Below are 18,109 nucleotides of genomic sequence, written 5' to 3'. Positions count from 1 at the left end.
TCTCAAGCTGAAAGAACTGAAAAACAAATTTAAGCCTTGTGTCACAATATTGAAAGATTCTATGGGCAATATATTGAATGACCCAGAAAGCATCAAAAGAAGATGAGGAGAATACACAGAAGCACTGTACCAGAAGAATCAATTGACAATGAAAAACTTGACTGATGCTATTGTTCATAATATTAAAAAACTACAGTAGTATTATGTCAAATGAAAATTTCTGTATACAGATGGCAGTAATATAGTTTCACTGTTGAGCAATTTTTTTTTTATTCTTCAGCTAAGACAGCAGAAGAGATGATTTATTGTTCACGTGACATCCAACCACAACTAAGCAGAGTTAGTCCAGAATATCATAGGTCCAGGGCAACAGATCAAAAGGGCCTGATTTCGAAGGAGGAAAGTGGGCCTCTCAGGTGTTCATGGCGATCGAATGGCAATGGACCTTCTAGATCCCTTGAGTCAGAAGTTCTAGACAGAAGCATGCAGTCCAGTTGGTGTCCAATCAGCGTCCCCAGCCTGTGGCATTCTCTACTCCTGCCGCTGTGGTGTCTGCGGGTGCACACGCTCACGTCTACTTGGACCTCTGCCTCATCTTTCTTCTTTTACGCTTCAGCCTGCACATTAGCTTTTTCCTTCACTTAGCCCTCATGGTTCGGAGGTCTCGAACAAGATGGCGCTAAGGTGTACTGTTAAGCAATTTTCCCCACATGAAATTAGAATTGGTTTTTTATTACAATGCTGATATTGTAACAGCATTCTTCCCACGTCTCTTTGATTCCTATTTCTATTCATCTTTGTAGTCTCTCCCTTTCTGGTTTTGTTTTGGTTTGGTTTGGTTTTTGCGAGAAAAACTTCTATTTAGAATTCGCTAGCTGGACTCAGTTTAGATGATCCCAATTTTGTTGGCAACATTCAAAGCATCATAGTCAGGAGCAAGTCAAACACAGGCCTTTTTCTCTCCATCAGGCCTAATCAAAGTGTTGACCTAATGTCGTAAGAGCTTCTTTATAGCTTGTTTAATTTGGTGCTGTTGGCTTCGACATCCACAATGAACACAAGTGTGTTGTTATCTACTATCTTCTTCATGGTTGACTCAGTGGTCAGGGGAAATATGATGATGGCATAGTTGTCAAGTTTGTTTCTCCTGGGCACACTCTTCCAGGGGTATTTGGGCTGCCTTCGGAGTCTCCGCATCTTAGGTTGCCGGGAGGTGGGTGACGTGTGGATCTTTTTCTTTCTTTCTTTTTTTTTGGCTGTGGATGCCCTTCAGAACAGCCTTCTTGGCCTTTAATGCCTTTGCTTAGGCTTCAGGTTTGGGAGAGTAAGGGGCTTCCTTCTTTGCTTTCGGTGCCATCTTCATAGAAAAAAGCTCCCTTTCTGTCTTTTATCCTTGAGCAAATGATGTCCTTTGATCTTTTAAGGAGTGATGGCCTCCCTTTTGCTCACCTCATAATCGTATCTATTGTTTAGTTAAAAGTTGAGCCATGAGTTGAACTAGGCTCAAAGGATGCCTTAGGGTTATTGTTTCAGGGGTTCTACCACTCTCTATCATACAAGTAAGCCTGACCATTTGTACATTTTTAAATTTTGTTTTACATTTTTGTCCCACTTTATATAATATTCTCTACTATTATCCTGTTCACAGTGACCAGCACTAGTAACTGGGCACCACCATCTAGTTCTGCTCTCAGGGTCACGGACATCAACATTTCCATGATTCAATAATATGGACTGTTTCCATCAAAGGATGGTAGAAGGAATACACTGAGTCAATAACCAAAAAAGACTGGCAGACACAGAACCATTTTAGCAAAGAGCCTATTATTAAGAACCAATGATGATGAAGGAAGAAGTTCAAACTGCAGAAAGCATTAGCAAAATATAAGGCCCCATGAATTAATGAGATACCAATTGCCATGTTTCATCAAACAGATGCAGGGCTAGACATATTCACCAAACTATAACAGGAAATCTGGACAGCAGCCACTTGGCCAGCCAACTGGAAGAGATTCATATTTATCTTCATTTAAAAAAAAAGTCTACCAGAGAGGACTTCTGGCAGGGTGAGTTTCCCTACTTGATCCTGTAGCAAAGAGGTCCCCAGGAAAAATGAATCTTCCTGTCTGCCTGAGGACCAGAGAAAGCTTTAGCCAGGATGAGTTGCTCTATCCAACCCTGGAGCAGTAAGGTCCCCAGGAAAAATGAGACTTCCCAGGCACCTTGAGATCAAAGAGGACTTTAGGCAGGGTGAGTGGCCATATCCACCCCCAGAGCAGAAAATATCCCAGGAAAAATGGCCAGCCTTGGGACCAGAGTGGGCTTCTGGTAGAGTGAGGTATTCTACCTACCCCTGTAACAATAATGTCCCCAAGAAAGGTGAGTCTTTTTACCTGCCCTGGGACCAGAGAGGACTTCAGCCAGGCCAAGTTGTCCTACCCACTTCTGGAGCACTGAAGTTGACCAGAGAGGATTTTAGGCAAGAAAAGTTGCCTTACACCCCCTGGAACATCGAGTTCCCTAGAAAAGGCACAATTCCTGCCTGCCCTGGGACCAGAAAGAATTTAAGCACAGCAAGTCACCCTACACACCCCTGGAGCAGTTAAGATCCCAGACAAGGAGAGTAGCCTGAACTGGGCCCTGCAACAACCTAAGCAAGAAAACCTCTATTATGGCAACGACAAGAAAGAAGCCAACTACCTCAAACTCTCTACAAAACCAAATTAAGATATGACCTTCACCCCCAAAAAAGTGATTAAACGACAGGGTCAGTAGATCTTTTGAAGGAGGAAAGGCTAAGGAAACTTTCTGAAACATAATTCAAAAGAACAATGAGCAAGTATTTTCACTGGATGAAAGTTAAAAGTCACAAAGAATTGCAGGAAGCTACAAGCAAAACTCAAGAGATAGTTAAAAAAGCAATACAAGGCAAAGCAAATAAAATGAATGAAGCCTTAAAAATCCTAGAAAAATAAGAAACAACAATTCAGAATATTAAAACCAACATCTCAGAAGTTATCAACCTGTTAGAGGGACAGATGAGTAGAATAGAAGAGATGGAACACAGAAGGAATGAAATAGAAGATAGAGCTCTCAGCCCTGATCTGCTAGAATGAAAAGCAGAGTTTAAAAAAGGGAAGGGAAATGAAGAAAGCCTAAGAGTAGCCTCAGACACCATCAAGAGGAATAACATACATGTAATTGGAGCTACATTGGCCTAGTGGAAAGGCAGTTATGCTACCAAGTCGAAGGTGGGTGATTTTCATCTGCGGTGCTTGGTCAGGTTCAAATTGTTTTCCTGTCAAACATTCTTCTAGGTGGTTTAGCACTGGTCTGTGCATTGCTGTACAGAGGTAACTCGTGGTTACTGTGATGCTGAAGACTGTGACACTGATGTACCAAACGTGGTAATGGGTACCCCTGGTGGACAGTGTTGACTGGAGCTTCCCAACTAAAACAAGCCTGGAAGCAGGAGTGGCACCCACTTTCGAAATGACTCGCCTCCGGAAACTCTATGTATGAACAGTGCTCAGGCCATTCATTCATAGGGTCGTTATGAGTCTTTTACGACTTGATGGCACTAAACAAAAACAACAACAATTGGAATTCCAGAACAAGAAGACGGGGGAAATGTAAAAGGCACTGAAAAAGTTGTAGAGAGTTACTAGAAGAACATTTTCCAGGTATCATGAAAAATAAAAAAATATGCATCCAAGAAGCTATGTGAATCCCAAATAGACTAGATCCCAGAAGAAAAACACCAAGGCATATCGTAGTCAGAATCGAAGACAAGAAGAGACTTCTGAAAGCAGCTAGAGAAAAACAAAGGATAACCGTAAAGGACAAGCAAATAAGATTAAGCTCTGATTTCTCAACAGAACCCATGTAAAGAAGACAGCTGAATAGTTTATATCAAATACGCAAAGAACACAAATGCCAACTGAGAATACTGTACCCAGCAAAACTGTCCATCAAATATGACAGAAAGATAAAGACATTCTCAGAGAAGCAGAAACTAAGGTAATTCGGAAAACAAGACCAATGTTGCAAGAAATATTAACCGAAGTCCTTCCCACAGAGATACCACAGAAAAGTGGACTGATCAAGTAAAAAGCAATAACACAAAAAAGAACCCAACAAAATGACAACAATAAAACTTTGCCTCTTGATAATTACACTGAAGATGAATGACTGAAATGGAACATTGAAAAGGGAGTAGGGGCGAAGGGGAAGGGTGAAAGCAAAAAGATGAGGATGTGCAGGGGGTTTTACAATTTGATGGGGGCGGGGAGGGAAATTGAAAGACTCTGTTCTGGAAAATAATGTATTCAAATTTTGTAAATAATGTATTCAAATTCTGTAAATAATCCAGAATAATAATAATAAAGAAAAAAGCAGATTGGATAAAAAACCAAAATCCATCAATATGTTGTCTACAAGAGACACACCTGAAAAATGAAGATACAGACAGGCTAAAAATAAAAGGTTGAGGAAAAAACATATCAAGCAAGTGGCAACAACAACAACAACAAAAGCAGAAGTAGCAATGTTGCTCTTTGATAAAATGGACTTCAGAGTAAAAATCATTATAATTTACAAGGACAGACACTAAAATGCTTAAAGGGTCAATAAAACAAGAGGGTATAATCATAATAAATATCTATCCATCAATTATAGAGCTGCAAAATACACAAAACAAAGGTTAACAAAACTAGAAAAAAGAAATAAATACTACTGGGATAGTCACAGGACATCTCAGCACACCATTCTCAAGGAAAGATAGGACAACTCAACAAAGATGCTGAAAAATGACACTATACAATACTCCAAAAAAGATTAGTATACATTCTTCTCCATGGTACATGGAACATTCTCCAGAATAGATTATATTTTAGGTTACAAAGCAAGCCTCAATAAATTAAAAAAAATGTTGAACACAGCTTTTTTTTTTCAGACCACAATGCTATAAAATTAAAATCAACAAGAGGATAAAAACATGCACCTGAAAACTAAGTAACACTCTGCTTGAACACGAGTGAATAACAGAAAAAATAAAATATAAAAGAAAAATGTTTCTTTAAACAAATGATAATAGGAAAAACAACTTAATCAAAACCTCTGGGATACAGTAAAAAGCAGAATTCAGAGGTCATTTCAGACCAATAGGCAAACACATGAAAAAGGAAGAAAGGATGAAAATAAACTATTACATCTCCAAAAAATGAAAAAAGAACAGAAAACAAACCCAACAATCTCTAAAAGAAAGAAATCTAGGGAAAAGACAAATGAACAGAAAACAGAAAAAACAACTAAAACTATAAACAGGACTAGGAGTTGGTTTTTTGAAAGGGTCAATAATAAAATCAACAAACCATTGGTAAAGCTAACAAAGAAAAAAAAAAGAAAAACCACAAATAATCCAAATCAGAAATGAAAGGGACCATTCCACAACAAAACCAAATGAAGTAAAAAGGCTAATAGAAGAATTTAATTAAAAAAATACACTCTAATAAATATGAAAATCTAGAGGAAATGTGCAAATACATGGAAACTCATAATCTACCCAAACTGCCACAGGTTAAAGTAGAACACCTAAAACAGATGCATCAAAAAAAAAGAAAAAACTTGAAGAGGTCGTTAAAAATAACTCCCCCCTAAAAGGGTCCTGGACTAGATGGCTTTACTAGCAAATTTTACCAAGCATTCAGAAGAGAACTGTCACCAATTCTATGTAAGTAATTTCAGAAAATTGAAAAATAAGGGACACTCCCAAATTCATTCTATGAAGCAGAAAGATCCCTAATATTAAATTCAGAAAAGACACTACCAAAATAGGAAACTATAAACTAATATCTCTCATGAACATAGATGCAAATGTCCTTAATGAAATTCTAGCCTACAGAATCCAACAACACATCAAAAGACTAATACATCATAACCAAATGGGATTCATAATAAGCATTCAGGGATGGTTCAACGTAAGAAAAGCAATAAATATAACCCATCACATCAATAAAACAAAGAATAAGAACCATATCACCGTAATCATAATTGATACAGAAAAGGCTTTTGACAAAACTCAGCATACTTTCCTGATAAGAACACTTAACAGAATAGGAATAGAGGCGAAATTCCTCAAGAATTAAGAGCACTCTAAATCAACAACCAATAGCATTCTTAATGGAGAGAGATTAAAGGTGTTCTCCTTAAAACAGTAACTTAGCAAGGATTTCCACTATGGAAGGCAGTCTGGTGCTTCCTTTAAAAGTTGGAAACAGAAATGCCATTTGACCTAACTCTCCCACTATTGGGAATATACCTTTAAGAAACCAGAACCATGACACAAGCAGATGTATGCATGACCTTGTTTACTTCAGCATTATTCACAATAGTGAAGAGATGGAAGGAGTCAGTGTCTGTCAACAAACAAATTGAAATAAAAACGGTGGTACAATAACGCAATGGAATATTTAACAGCATTAAAAAACAATGAACTTGTAAAACATGACACAACATAGATGAGTCTGGAAGACATTATGCTGAGTGAAATATCTCAGTCACAAAAGGACAAATACTGCATAATAACATTGTTTAAAAAGAGGATGGATAAAGGAAAACTGAGAGTAGGAAATGAACAGATAGATAATTAACACTACACTAGATGAAGGAAAGGACTATATGAAAGGAATTGATGATTAGTCATTATATATATGACAATCTGGAACAAGACATGCATTACAAAGTGAATTGGGGAGAAAGAGAGAAAAATATGTATCAATAAATGAATGAAAACCTATCCTTTTGTAAACTTTCACTAAAATCACAATAAAAAAAATTCTATAAAAAGGTGACCGAACAGAATGTGGAAATTATCCAACAACCTAATTAACATCACATGTAAGTAAAATATTACTAATCATCATTCAAAAGCAGCTAGAACAATAGGTTGACAGAGAACTGTCAGAAATTCAGTCTGGATTTAAAAGTAGCCATAGCACAAGAGATAATCACTGCTGGTGTATGATGTATCTTGACTGAAAGCACAGAATACCAGAAGAATGCCTATTTGTGTTTCATTGACTATATAAAGACATGCAATGTTAGCTTAAATTTGGCTCTTTTAGCTGTTACCTTAGGCCCCTCTGGTCTCCAGCTACCTTAACTGCAAACACATGGTCTTGCAAATCACCAACCACTGTGAGACTAGGAAAAGAGAGAGAGAACTTCGCACACTGGGTGGCAAGATTTGTGGGAGACTGGAGCAAGATCCTGTGGGAGTGAGATCCTGGTGGCAAGATCTTGGTGATAGTGATGAAGAGAGTGTGGACTTGTGGAGAAATTGTGGAGAAACTGGCAAGGTGTAACCAAAGGAGCCCTGAAATAAAGGCCGCAGTTAAAGGTTTTTGCTGTTCTTTCTAGATAATGGAAAGAGAAGCTGACTTACAACTGCTCTGAGGCAAACCTTGCTGGATAGTTTGGATATGACTGATAAACTTAAAGCAGGGCTTTTAATAACTAAGGAAAAAACTAGTTGTTTTGTTATTAATCTGTCTTGGGACTTCTGGACTAACCGTGAATTTGCATTGGGTGATATTTTTTTGCCTCCTCTACTCAACTTATTCCCCTAGGAAACTCTACTCTCAGTACCACAACTGTGAGTAAAGTCTGTGAGTCAACAACATATAAATGAACATCTTGTTGCTGGTGTAGCTCTAGGGGCAACATGGGGCTGCTCTATGGGCTCTTTATCTGCTTTCTACTCTGAAACAGTGAGAGGCTGTGCTATATTCACCCCTTCTGGCCTTTTCAGAAAGATGTTCACAAGCCCTGTTCCCCATGTTCCATGTACAGTTCCTTTCGCAAGACATTTGACCGGGTGTATAATAACAAATTATGGCTGACTTTGAACAATGGGAATCCTAGAACACTTAATTATGCTAATGTAAAATTTATACCTAGACAAAGAAGCTTTGGTATGAACAGAGCAAGGGAAAATTGCTTGGTTTACAATCAGGAAATATGTGTGTCAGGGCTATAGCCTTTCTCCATGCCAATGCAATCTGTTTTTGGAAAAAAAAAAACACAACCATTCAAGAAGCTAAACTGTATGAAGAAGAATGTAATATCAGAGGAAGACTCATCAACAACTTATACAGATGACACAACCTTATTTGCTAAAAGTGAAGAGGACTTGAAATTCTTGTTGCAGAAGATCACAGACTATAGCTTTAAATATGGGTTACATCTCAACATAAAAAAAACAAAAATCTTTACCGCCAGGCCAATAGGCAATACCATGATAGCTGGAGAAGAAAGACATTATCAATTACTTCATCTTAAATGGATCCACAGTCAACATCCTTGGCACTAATAGCCAGGGAATTAAAATATGTATTACATTGAGAAGGCCTGCTGTCAGAGACCTCATCGAAGAGACAGTTTGATAACTAAGGTGCACCTGACACAAACTGTGATCTTTTCAATTATTTGCTATGCAGCTAAAAGCTTGACAATGAATAAGGATGGCCAAAGAAATACTAATGCCTTGGAGTGGTGGTAATGTTGACCAGTGCTGAATATCCCATAGATTGTAAAAAGAACAAATAGATATGACTTGAGAAAAGTAGACAGAGTGATTCTTGGAGGCAAGAATAGTGAAACTTCATTCCACATACTTCGGGCATGTTTTAAAAGCGGTCAGTCCTTGGAAAAAGATGGCATGCTTGGAAAGGTCAGCAAAGGAGGGGAATATGAGATGGACTGACACAGTGACTATGGCTCAAGTGTGTCAGAGTCAATGAAGAAGGCACAGGATAAGGCAGGGTTCCGATCAACTGTCCATAAGGAACTTGTTAGTCAAATTTGTGTCTTCTAGGTTGCAACACCCCCATGATACATCTTCAAGGATATGAACATGTACGGCCAAGCACAATCAATAAGAGTGCATCTAAATTCCAAAATCAATCTCCATAATAGTCTATGTGTTTCCTACTGCCAAAGGGGCCCTTTAGAGTAGTGAGAGAAGATCTTCACCCTGAAACCCACAGCGTCCCTTTTCAGCAGGAAGTAGCTAAGAGAATACGCCATCCCCTTTTCCTTATGACTCAGGGTGAAGTCTCTCTCAGGGAGGAGTGACAGGGAATGGCAAAGGACACACCGACAAAGGAGATTAATCAGAACTGACTTTGACAAGCACTGAGGCAATTGGACAATTAAAACAGACATTCGGATGGCGGGGAAGAAGAACAAACTGGGGAGGAGGGTGGAGAGAATGGTGCAGCAATGAAGGAGTGAAAGCCCAGAATCCCTGTGAATGTTCATTGAAACTAATAAAATTTAATAATAATAATAATTAAAAAGAAAGGGGAGGGGTGGGCAGGGAGAAAAGTGCAACAATGAAGGAATGGAAATCCTAAGTCTCTGTAAACTTTCATTAAAATTAATATTAAAATAAAAAGAAGAAAAACAAAAAACAAAACAAAAACAAACAAACAAACAAAAAAAACTGTCCATAAGGGCACAGTTGACGTAACAGTATTTAACAAAAACAGCAGTTATTTCCATACATCTTCGATTTTCTTCACTCTTCTTTGCTCTGGACAGGGAGAAATCAATAGTTCTACTTTTAAGACTATAGTTGCCACTCAACGAAGTGGGATATAAATATTCTCTTTGTAGGCTGTCATGTCAATTGACTTTGATGAATCCCAAAATAGATATGTATTTCTTCTAAAAATACAAAGCACAAACCACTGTGTTTTTAAATCATATACAATTATAATAATATATAAAGAAATTGCCGCCAACTACCTAAAAGCTCTTTATCATTTTGGAAAAGTCCCTAATAATGGACTTGCCCAATTCAATACATCTTCTGATCTCCTTACTGCTGGAACCAAGGGTGTTGATCGTTGATCCAGCAAGATTAAATCATTAACAACTTAAATCCTTTCTCCATCTATCATGATGTTTCCTACTGGCCCAGTGGTGAGGACCTTTGTTTTCTGGATATTAAGATGAATTCCATAATGAAGGCTATAGTCCTTGATCTTTTGCAGCAAGCAATTTTATTTCTGTCTCACTTTCAGAAAGCAAAGTTGTGTTAACTGCAATGATGTCAGTTTGAAGATTAAGTTATGCCTGGTCTTTTCAATCACCTGCTATGCATCTGAGAGCTAGGCCATGAACAAGGATGACAGAAGAATTATTGATCCCTTTGGGATGTGGTGATGGAGAAGCATACTGAATACCCCCCTAGGACTGCCAAAAGAACAACACTGAAGTCTTTGAAAAACTGCAGCCAGTGTGCTCCCTGGAGACAAAGATGGTGAAGCTTCATCTCTTATACTTTGAACATGTTGCCAGGAGAGGTCACCTTGGAAAAGGACATCATCACACTTGGAAAGATGGAGGCTCAGCAAAAGAGTTCAAGATCCTCAATGAGATGGATTGACACGATGACTTCAGTAATGGGAAGAAGGGTGTCAGAGATGATGAGGCTAGCACAGGAGAGGACAGGGTTCAGGTCTGTTGCTCACAGGGTTGCTAGGAATTGTATTTAACTCAATGGTATCTAACAACAACAATCTAAAAGCTGAATAATTGTCTTTTTTATTATTTGTGTTTTTTATGTCCAAGAAAATAGCTCTTTTTCTTATAACTTAACTTGAGGCTTCTTTTAGATTTAAGAACTCTTCTGCGATTAAACAGGACAAAAGTGTATATGACAAATAACTTTTGATAAATCTTTTGAAGCACTCCCTTATAACATATGTTACTTTTAATAATTAAAGGCTAGTAATAAAGATTTCTGGTCTTGATGGATGAAAGTCAGCAAGCATCAAGCAAAAGTTTCCAAAGCTTCATTCTACTTGGAAGCTTTCATTTAGACAAAACAAATGAAATTAAATAAATCACTTTCCGTGTCATATATGTGAATGTGGGAATACACATTTAGGTGAATTCATATAAAATGTCATTGAGCCAAATATCCTTAAGATTTGCAAACTTTACAATACGAAAGCTGGACCCCAATGTTTTTTAAAAAAAGTACCCTACATAACAAACTGTGGCTGACTCTGAGAAGAATGGGAATCCCAGAACATTTAATCGTGCTAATGCGAAACCAATACTTGGACCAAGAGGCAGTAGTCAGAACAGAACAGGGCAACACTGCATGGTTCAAAATTGGGAAGGGTGTACGCCAGGGATGTGTCCTATCTCCATAACTTTTCAACCTGTAAGCAGAGCAGATTATCCGAGAGGCTGGGCTCTATGAGGAGAAGCGTGGCGTTAGGATTGGTGGACGATCTATCAACAATCTGCGTTATGCAGATGACACAACCTTGCTCGCTGAAACTGAGGAGGACCTCATGCACTTACTGCAGAGGGTCAAGGACTGCAGCCTTCATTCAATATGGACTGAGGCTCAATGTCAAGAAGACAAAAATTCTCACCACTGGACCAATCGGTAGCATCAGGATGGATGGCGAAGAGATTGAGATTGTTCACAGCTTCAGTTTGCTCGGCTCCACAGTCAACACTCTTGGTACCAGTAGCCAGGAAATAAAAAAACATATTGCGATGGGAAAGTCTGCGGTTAGGGACTTCTCTAAAGTGCTCAAGAGCAACGGTGTCTCTCTGGAGACTAAGGTGCACCTGATACAGGCCATGGTTTTTGCAATCACTTGTTATGCATCAGAGTTGGACAATGACTAGGGAGGATAGAAGGAGAATTGACACCTTTGAGTTGTGGTGCTGGAGAAGAGTATTGAATGTACCATGGACTGCCAAGAAAACAAACAGATTCATCCTAGAGAGGGTTAAATCAGGCTGCTCCTTGGAGGCAAGGATTCTGGGGCTTCGTCTGACATACTTTGGACATGTTGTGAGGAAAGACTGGTCCTTGGACAGGGACATCATGCTTGGGCGGGTGGAGGGACAGCGCAGGAGGGGAAGACCCTCTATGAGGTGGATTGATTCCGTGACTGGGGTAATCGGGATGGGTGTGTCAGAGGCAATGAGATTGGCACAGGATAGAGCACGGTTTAGGGCTGTTGTATATAGTGTCGCTATGAGTCGCAAACGACTCGATGGCACATAACAACAACAACCCTACATTATAACATCAATTAAAAAAATATTACCCAATCTCCAAGGCCAACAAAAATATATCATCCATGGATTCAAACCCCGCACTTTCAGGGTTACAGTGAAACTTCTTGCCACTAGGCCACAAGAGCTCCTTGAGTATTAGTTTTGACACTTTGTATTCATTTCAAATCTTTTTGCAATAAAAGAACTGATAGACAGTGTCCACTGGGAGGCGTGTGACAAAGGAACATAAGAGAAGTGTGTTCCAAAGGAATACCTGCGGACAGGGAGCTGTGCAAGCAACCCAGACACTCAGGAATATACCTCTTCCTGGGAAGTAACATAGGTAATCAGGCTCTTCCCTCTTAACCATTTTTACTAAAGTTGCTCACAGCTGATCCCCTGAATCCTATGGGCAAATGCCAGGCCCAGAGTAGACAAACACAAAGACTTAAAATGATGTAACCTGCCAAGGGAAATGTGACATTTTAATCAGATGTTTAGTAACAGTCTTGGATATATAGACAGCCCTATTAGTATAACAAGACAAATCCATCTCCATAGCCAATTCAGGCTTTGACTGTGGCTTTCCCACAAAGACTGGAATGTTTTTGCCTAAGGCCACTACCCTGTTTCTTAGGCTGACCTCCTCCTGTCCTCTAATGTTCAAATTCCCAGCTCTCTCTACTGAGGTATTTGAAGGCTTGGCCTTTGACTTCTTCAGCCCTCTGGTCTATGCATATTGCTTTGACATTCAGCTCCTTGGCCATGTCTGGGGTGGTTTGGAACTCTGAGGACTCACTTTCTTTGACTGAAACTTATCTTCTGGGTCCTAAAAATAATATTCACATTGAATTCATTTATGTGATTTTAGTTTTCTAAATTAGACTTTGTGGCTTTAAAGGTTTGTGAACTCCCAACTCCTAAGAGACTAGAAGAGAGTAAGAGAAAATGTAAATGAAGGTCACATTGCTGGGAAAACCAGAAGGCTGCTGTCAATAACACCAGCATTTGGGTTTTGTTGAATTTGGTCTCTAACCAGGATCTGTCAGAGGATGGTGTAGATCCTGGCATGAGATTCTGCTGTCAGAGGATGGTGTAGATCCTGGCATGAGATTCCGCTTTCTCAAATAACTGAAATAATTTGTAGGTCTTGGAAGCAAACACTAATTTCTAATAAAATTGTGTTACACTGCAAAAAAAAATCATCCAACAAAATATTATTTAGATGTATGGTGAAAATAATGTATAACTTACTCAAGATAAATCTTTCAATATTGCTACTAGAGGTTTAAATTTGTTTTTCAGTTCTCTCAGCTTAAGAAATGCAGAGCAAGTTCTTTTTATTCTTCAGTTCCAGCTCTCTGTACATTCCATTATAATACTTTGTTTTCTCCAGTTGCCCTTTGAATTATCTCTTCAGCTCTTTGACTTCAGCATATTTTCCCTTTGTTTTGGCTTCTTGACATTCTAGTGCAATGTTTAGAGTCTCTTCTGACATCCATTTCAGTTTTTTTCTTTCTCCTCTGTCTTTGCAATGACCTTTTAGCTTTCTTCATGGATGATATGCTTGTTATCATCCCACAGCTTATCTAGTCTTCATCATTGGTGTTCCATGCCTCAAACCTATTCTTGAGATGATCTTGAAATTCAGATGGAATAGATTCAAGATCTTATCTTGGCTCTCGTGAACTTCTTTTAATTTGAACCTGCACTTGAGTAATTAATGGTCTAACCCATAATCAGTCCCTGGCCTAGTTTTGACTACCAATATTGAGCTTCTCCAATGATTCCTTTTATAAATATAGTCAATCTGATTCTTATTGGCCCATCAGGTGAGGTACATATGTAAAGTCATTGTTTGTGTCATTTAAAAAAGGTATTTGCAATGCATAAACCATTGAAAACAGAAAATTCCATCTTTCTATTTCCAGTCTAATTTCTATCACCAAGCCTACATTTTCCAACTAATATTCCTTCTTCACTGGTCCCAACTTTTGCATTCCAGTCACCAATTATCATTAACGCATCTTGATCTCATGTTTTGTCAATGTCAGACTGGAAGATTTGGTAAAAACTGTCAGTGTCTTCCACTTTTGCTCTAGATGTAGGAACATATATAGGCCTTCCTTGTATACATAGGATGTATACATCCTATCACTCACTACACTGTCTTTCAGAATAGAACCTGCAATTATCTTTTTACTGTGAATGCAACACCATTCTTCTGTTTTTCATTTTCAGCATATTATACCACATGATTATTTACTTCAAAGTGTCCAAAATTAACCCATCTCATCTCACTAATGCCAACAACATCAATGTTCATGTGTTACCTTTCATTTTTCAAAATTTCTAGTTTCCCAACATTCAAGCTATAAATAGTCCATGCTCCAATTATTAAATGATGTTCGCCATTATTTTTCCTCATTTAGACTGGGTTCCACAACTACTACTATAACAATCTTTATTCCTTTACCGTTCATAGGGTTTTCAGAGGTCTGTTATTTACAAAGTGGATAGCCAATCCTGCTTCAAATTTCAAGAAGTACCACATGAAAAGGAGCCAATGGTAATGAAGGAGGAAATTACAGTTCCATTGAAGATACTGGCAAAAAGTAAGGCCCCAAAATTGATGATATCAATTGACTTGTTTCAATTAATAGATGTAGCACTGGATGTACTCACCAGTCCTATGCCAGGAAATTTGAAGGATAACTGTCTGGCCAATCAATTGGAAGAGGTTCATATATGTTCCCATTCCCAAGAAAGATGATCCAACTGAACGTGGAAACTATTAAATAACATCATTAATATCACATGCAAGTAAAATATTGCTTAAGATCATTCAAAAACGGCTAGAACAGTACACTGAGAGGGAACTGCCAGAAGTTCAAGCAGGATTTAGAAGAAACCATGGCACTATTGCTGATGTTAGATGGAACCTGGCTGAAAGTAAGGAATACCAGAAAAATGTCTATTTGTTCTTTATTGACTATGCAAAGGCATTTGACTGTGTGGATCATAACAAGTTAGTGCTAACACTGAGAAGAATGTGAATCCCAGAGCACTTAATTGTGCTCATGAGAAACGTATACCTTGACTGAGACTGTTGGGCGAACACAGCAAGAGAACACTACATGATTTAACATTAGGAAGGGAGTACATCAGGGTTGTAGTCTCTTTTCATAACTATCCAATCTGTATGCTGAGCAATTTATTTGAGAAGCTGGATTCTATGAAGAGGAATGACACATCAAGATCAGACGGAGACTCATCAATAGCCTGCATCATGCAGATGACACAATCATGTTTGCTGAAAGTGAGGAGAACTTGAAGCACTTGTTGCAGAGGATCAAAGAATATATAGCCTTTGGTATGGATTGCATCTCAATTTCAAGAAAACAAAGATTCTTACCATTGGAATGATAGGCAGCATCATGATGGATGGAGAAGAGATTAAAACTATCAACAACTCCATTTTGCTTGGATCTACAATTAACACTCTTGGTATGAGCAGTCAGGAAATCAAGAGAGATACTGAACTGGGAAATCTGCAGTTAGGCACCTCTCCAAATTATTGAGGAGTAATAATGACATTTTGAGGACTAAGGTGCATCTGATTCAGATCATGGTCTTTCTGATCACTTGCTATGCATCAATGAATAAGGATGATAGAAGAAGAATCAATGCCTTTGTGCTGTGGTGCTGGAGAATAGAGCTGAACACCCCATGGAGAGCCAAAAAAACATACAAGTCTTGGAAAGGGTACAGCCAGCTTGCTCTTTGGAGGTAAAGATAATGAGGCTTCATCTCACATACTTCAGTAATGTTGTTAGGAGGGGCTATTCGTTGGAGAGGGACATGATGCTCAGAAAGGTGGAGGGTCAGCGAAGGAGAGAAAGACCCTCAACCAGGTGGATTGACATGGTGATTCCTGAAATGGGCTTTAATGTGTCAGAAGATATAAGGATGGCACAGGATAGGACATGGTTCAGATTTGCAGTTCATAGAGTTGCCATGGGTCATATTTGACTTGATAGCACCAAAAAACAACAACATTAAAGATCAAGTTCTCAATACTTTGGAACAAGAGAAAATGTTTATGCTAATAAAAAATGAAATAATAAAATTATAAAAGTAGACAGTTTGTAATTTCTTATAAAATACATAGAAAAAAGAATGAAATGTGTCATATTACTGTAGCTAATCAATGTAAAGAAGACAAAGATTCTCACCACTGGACCAACTAGTAGTATCAGGATGGATGGCGAAGAGATTGAGATTGTTCACAGCTTCAGTTTGCTCGGCTCCACAGTCAACACACTTGGCACCAGCAGCCAGGAAATCAAAAAACGTATTGCGATGGAAAAGTCTGCTGTTAGGGACCTCTCTAAAGTACTCAAGAGCAGCGGTGTCTCTTTGGAGACGAAGGTGCGTCTGATACAGGCCATGGTCTTTGCAATCACTTGTTATGCATCAGAGAGCTGGACAATGACTAGGGAGGACAGAAGGAGAATTGACGCCTTTGAGCTGTGGTGCTGGAGAAGAATGTTGAATGTACCATGGACTGCCAAGAAAACAAACAGATCCATCCTAGAGACGGTTAAACCAGGCTACTCCTTGGAGGCAAAGATTCTGGGGCTTCATCTGACATACTTTGGACATGTTGCAAGGAGAGACAGGTCTTTGGAGAGGGACATCATGCTGGGTGGAGTAGAGGGACAGCGCAGGAGGGGAAGACCCTCTATGAGGTGGATTGATTCAGTGACTGGGGTAATCGGAATGGGTATGTCAGAGGCAATGCGATTGGCACAGGATAGAGCAGGGTTTAGGGCTGTTATACATAGGGTCGCTATGAGTCGCAAACGACTCGATGGCACATAACAACAACAACAATTTTATGAAAAAGAATTCTGGATTCTTTTATTAATAACAGATCTCTATATTTCCCAATTAAATATTCTGGAATTTCCATTTTTTAAAAATTATATCCATACATTATTACAATCCAAACAACTGAATGCCTTTACATAGTAAAAAAGACACAAGTAAACATCTTTCTATATTCTTTGCTTTCATCCAACATTAGCAATGATATATTTGGTGTCACAGGCTCTTCTGAATCCAGGTTGAATTTCTAGCCATTCCCTGTAGATTCAGTTGTTTTTACATAATCTTCAGCAAGATTTTAGTTGCATGTGATACAAATCATATTGTTCAATAATTTCCACAATCTGTTGGATCACCTTTTTTTAGAATGGGCCCAAATATAGATCTCTTCCACTCAACTGGCCAAGCAGTTGTCCGCCAAATTTCTTGACTTAAACTAGTAAGCATGTCTAGGTCTATACTGTTTGCCAAAACATTTCATTTGCATTTCATCAATTCCTGGGCCTTAATTTTTGCCAGTGCCTTCAGTGAAGCTATACTAGGCCAAGAAGCAGTTGTCTGTTGTCCAGACAGAACAAGGGGATACTGTATCATTTAAAATAAAGAAAAAAATGTATGCATCAAGGCTGTATCTTTTTTCCATACCTATTCAACCTGTATGCTGAGAAAAGAACTCAAGAAGCTAGACAATAGGAAGAAGAATGTGACATCAAGATTGGGGGGAGACTCATCTACAGATGACACAACCTTGCTTGCATAAAGTGAAGGAGATGAGTACTTACTGAAGAATATCAAAGATTACAATTATCAGTTTGGATTACTTCTCAACATCATAAAAACAAAAATTCTCACCACTGGACCTCTACGCAATATCAGGATAGATGGATAAAAGATTGAAAGTGTCAATGATTTCATTTTACTTGGATCCACAATCAACACTTACGATGGCAGCAGTCAAGAAATCAAAAGACATTATTGCATTGGGGAAAATATGCCAACAGTGCTCAGAGCAAGGATGTCACTTTAAAAACTAAAATGTCCTTGGTTTTAGTCCTAGGTCCATGATCCACCTTGAGTTGGTTTTTGTGTATGGAGTGAGGTGTGGGTCTTGCTTGAGTCTTTT

At 38.6% G+C, this 18,109-nt stretch overlaps 1 protein-coding gene across 1 annotated transcript in view; it reads right to left on the bottom strand.

Annotated features, from left to right (window-relative positions):
• The window catches only part of AXDND1 (axonemal dynein light chain domain containing 1), a 245,076-nt gene that overhangs the window by 152,696 nt on the left and 74,271 nt on the right, over window positions 1-18,109 (bottom strand). The window lies entirely within an intron of this gene.

Source organism: Elephantulus edwardii, unplaced genomic scaffold (assembly GCF_000299155.1).
Source record: "Elephantulus edwardii isolate Elephantulus edwardi_28Jun2011 unplaced genomic scaffold, EleEdw1.0 scaffold00061, whole genome shotgun sequence".
Classification (NCBI taxonomy): domain Eukaryota; kingdom Metazoa; phylum Chordata; class Mammalia; order Macroscelidea; family Macroscelididae; genus Elephantulus; species Elephantulus edwardii.
This window is presented reverse-complemented; position numbering and strand designations above follow the sequence as displayed.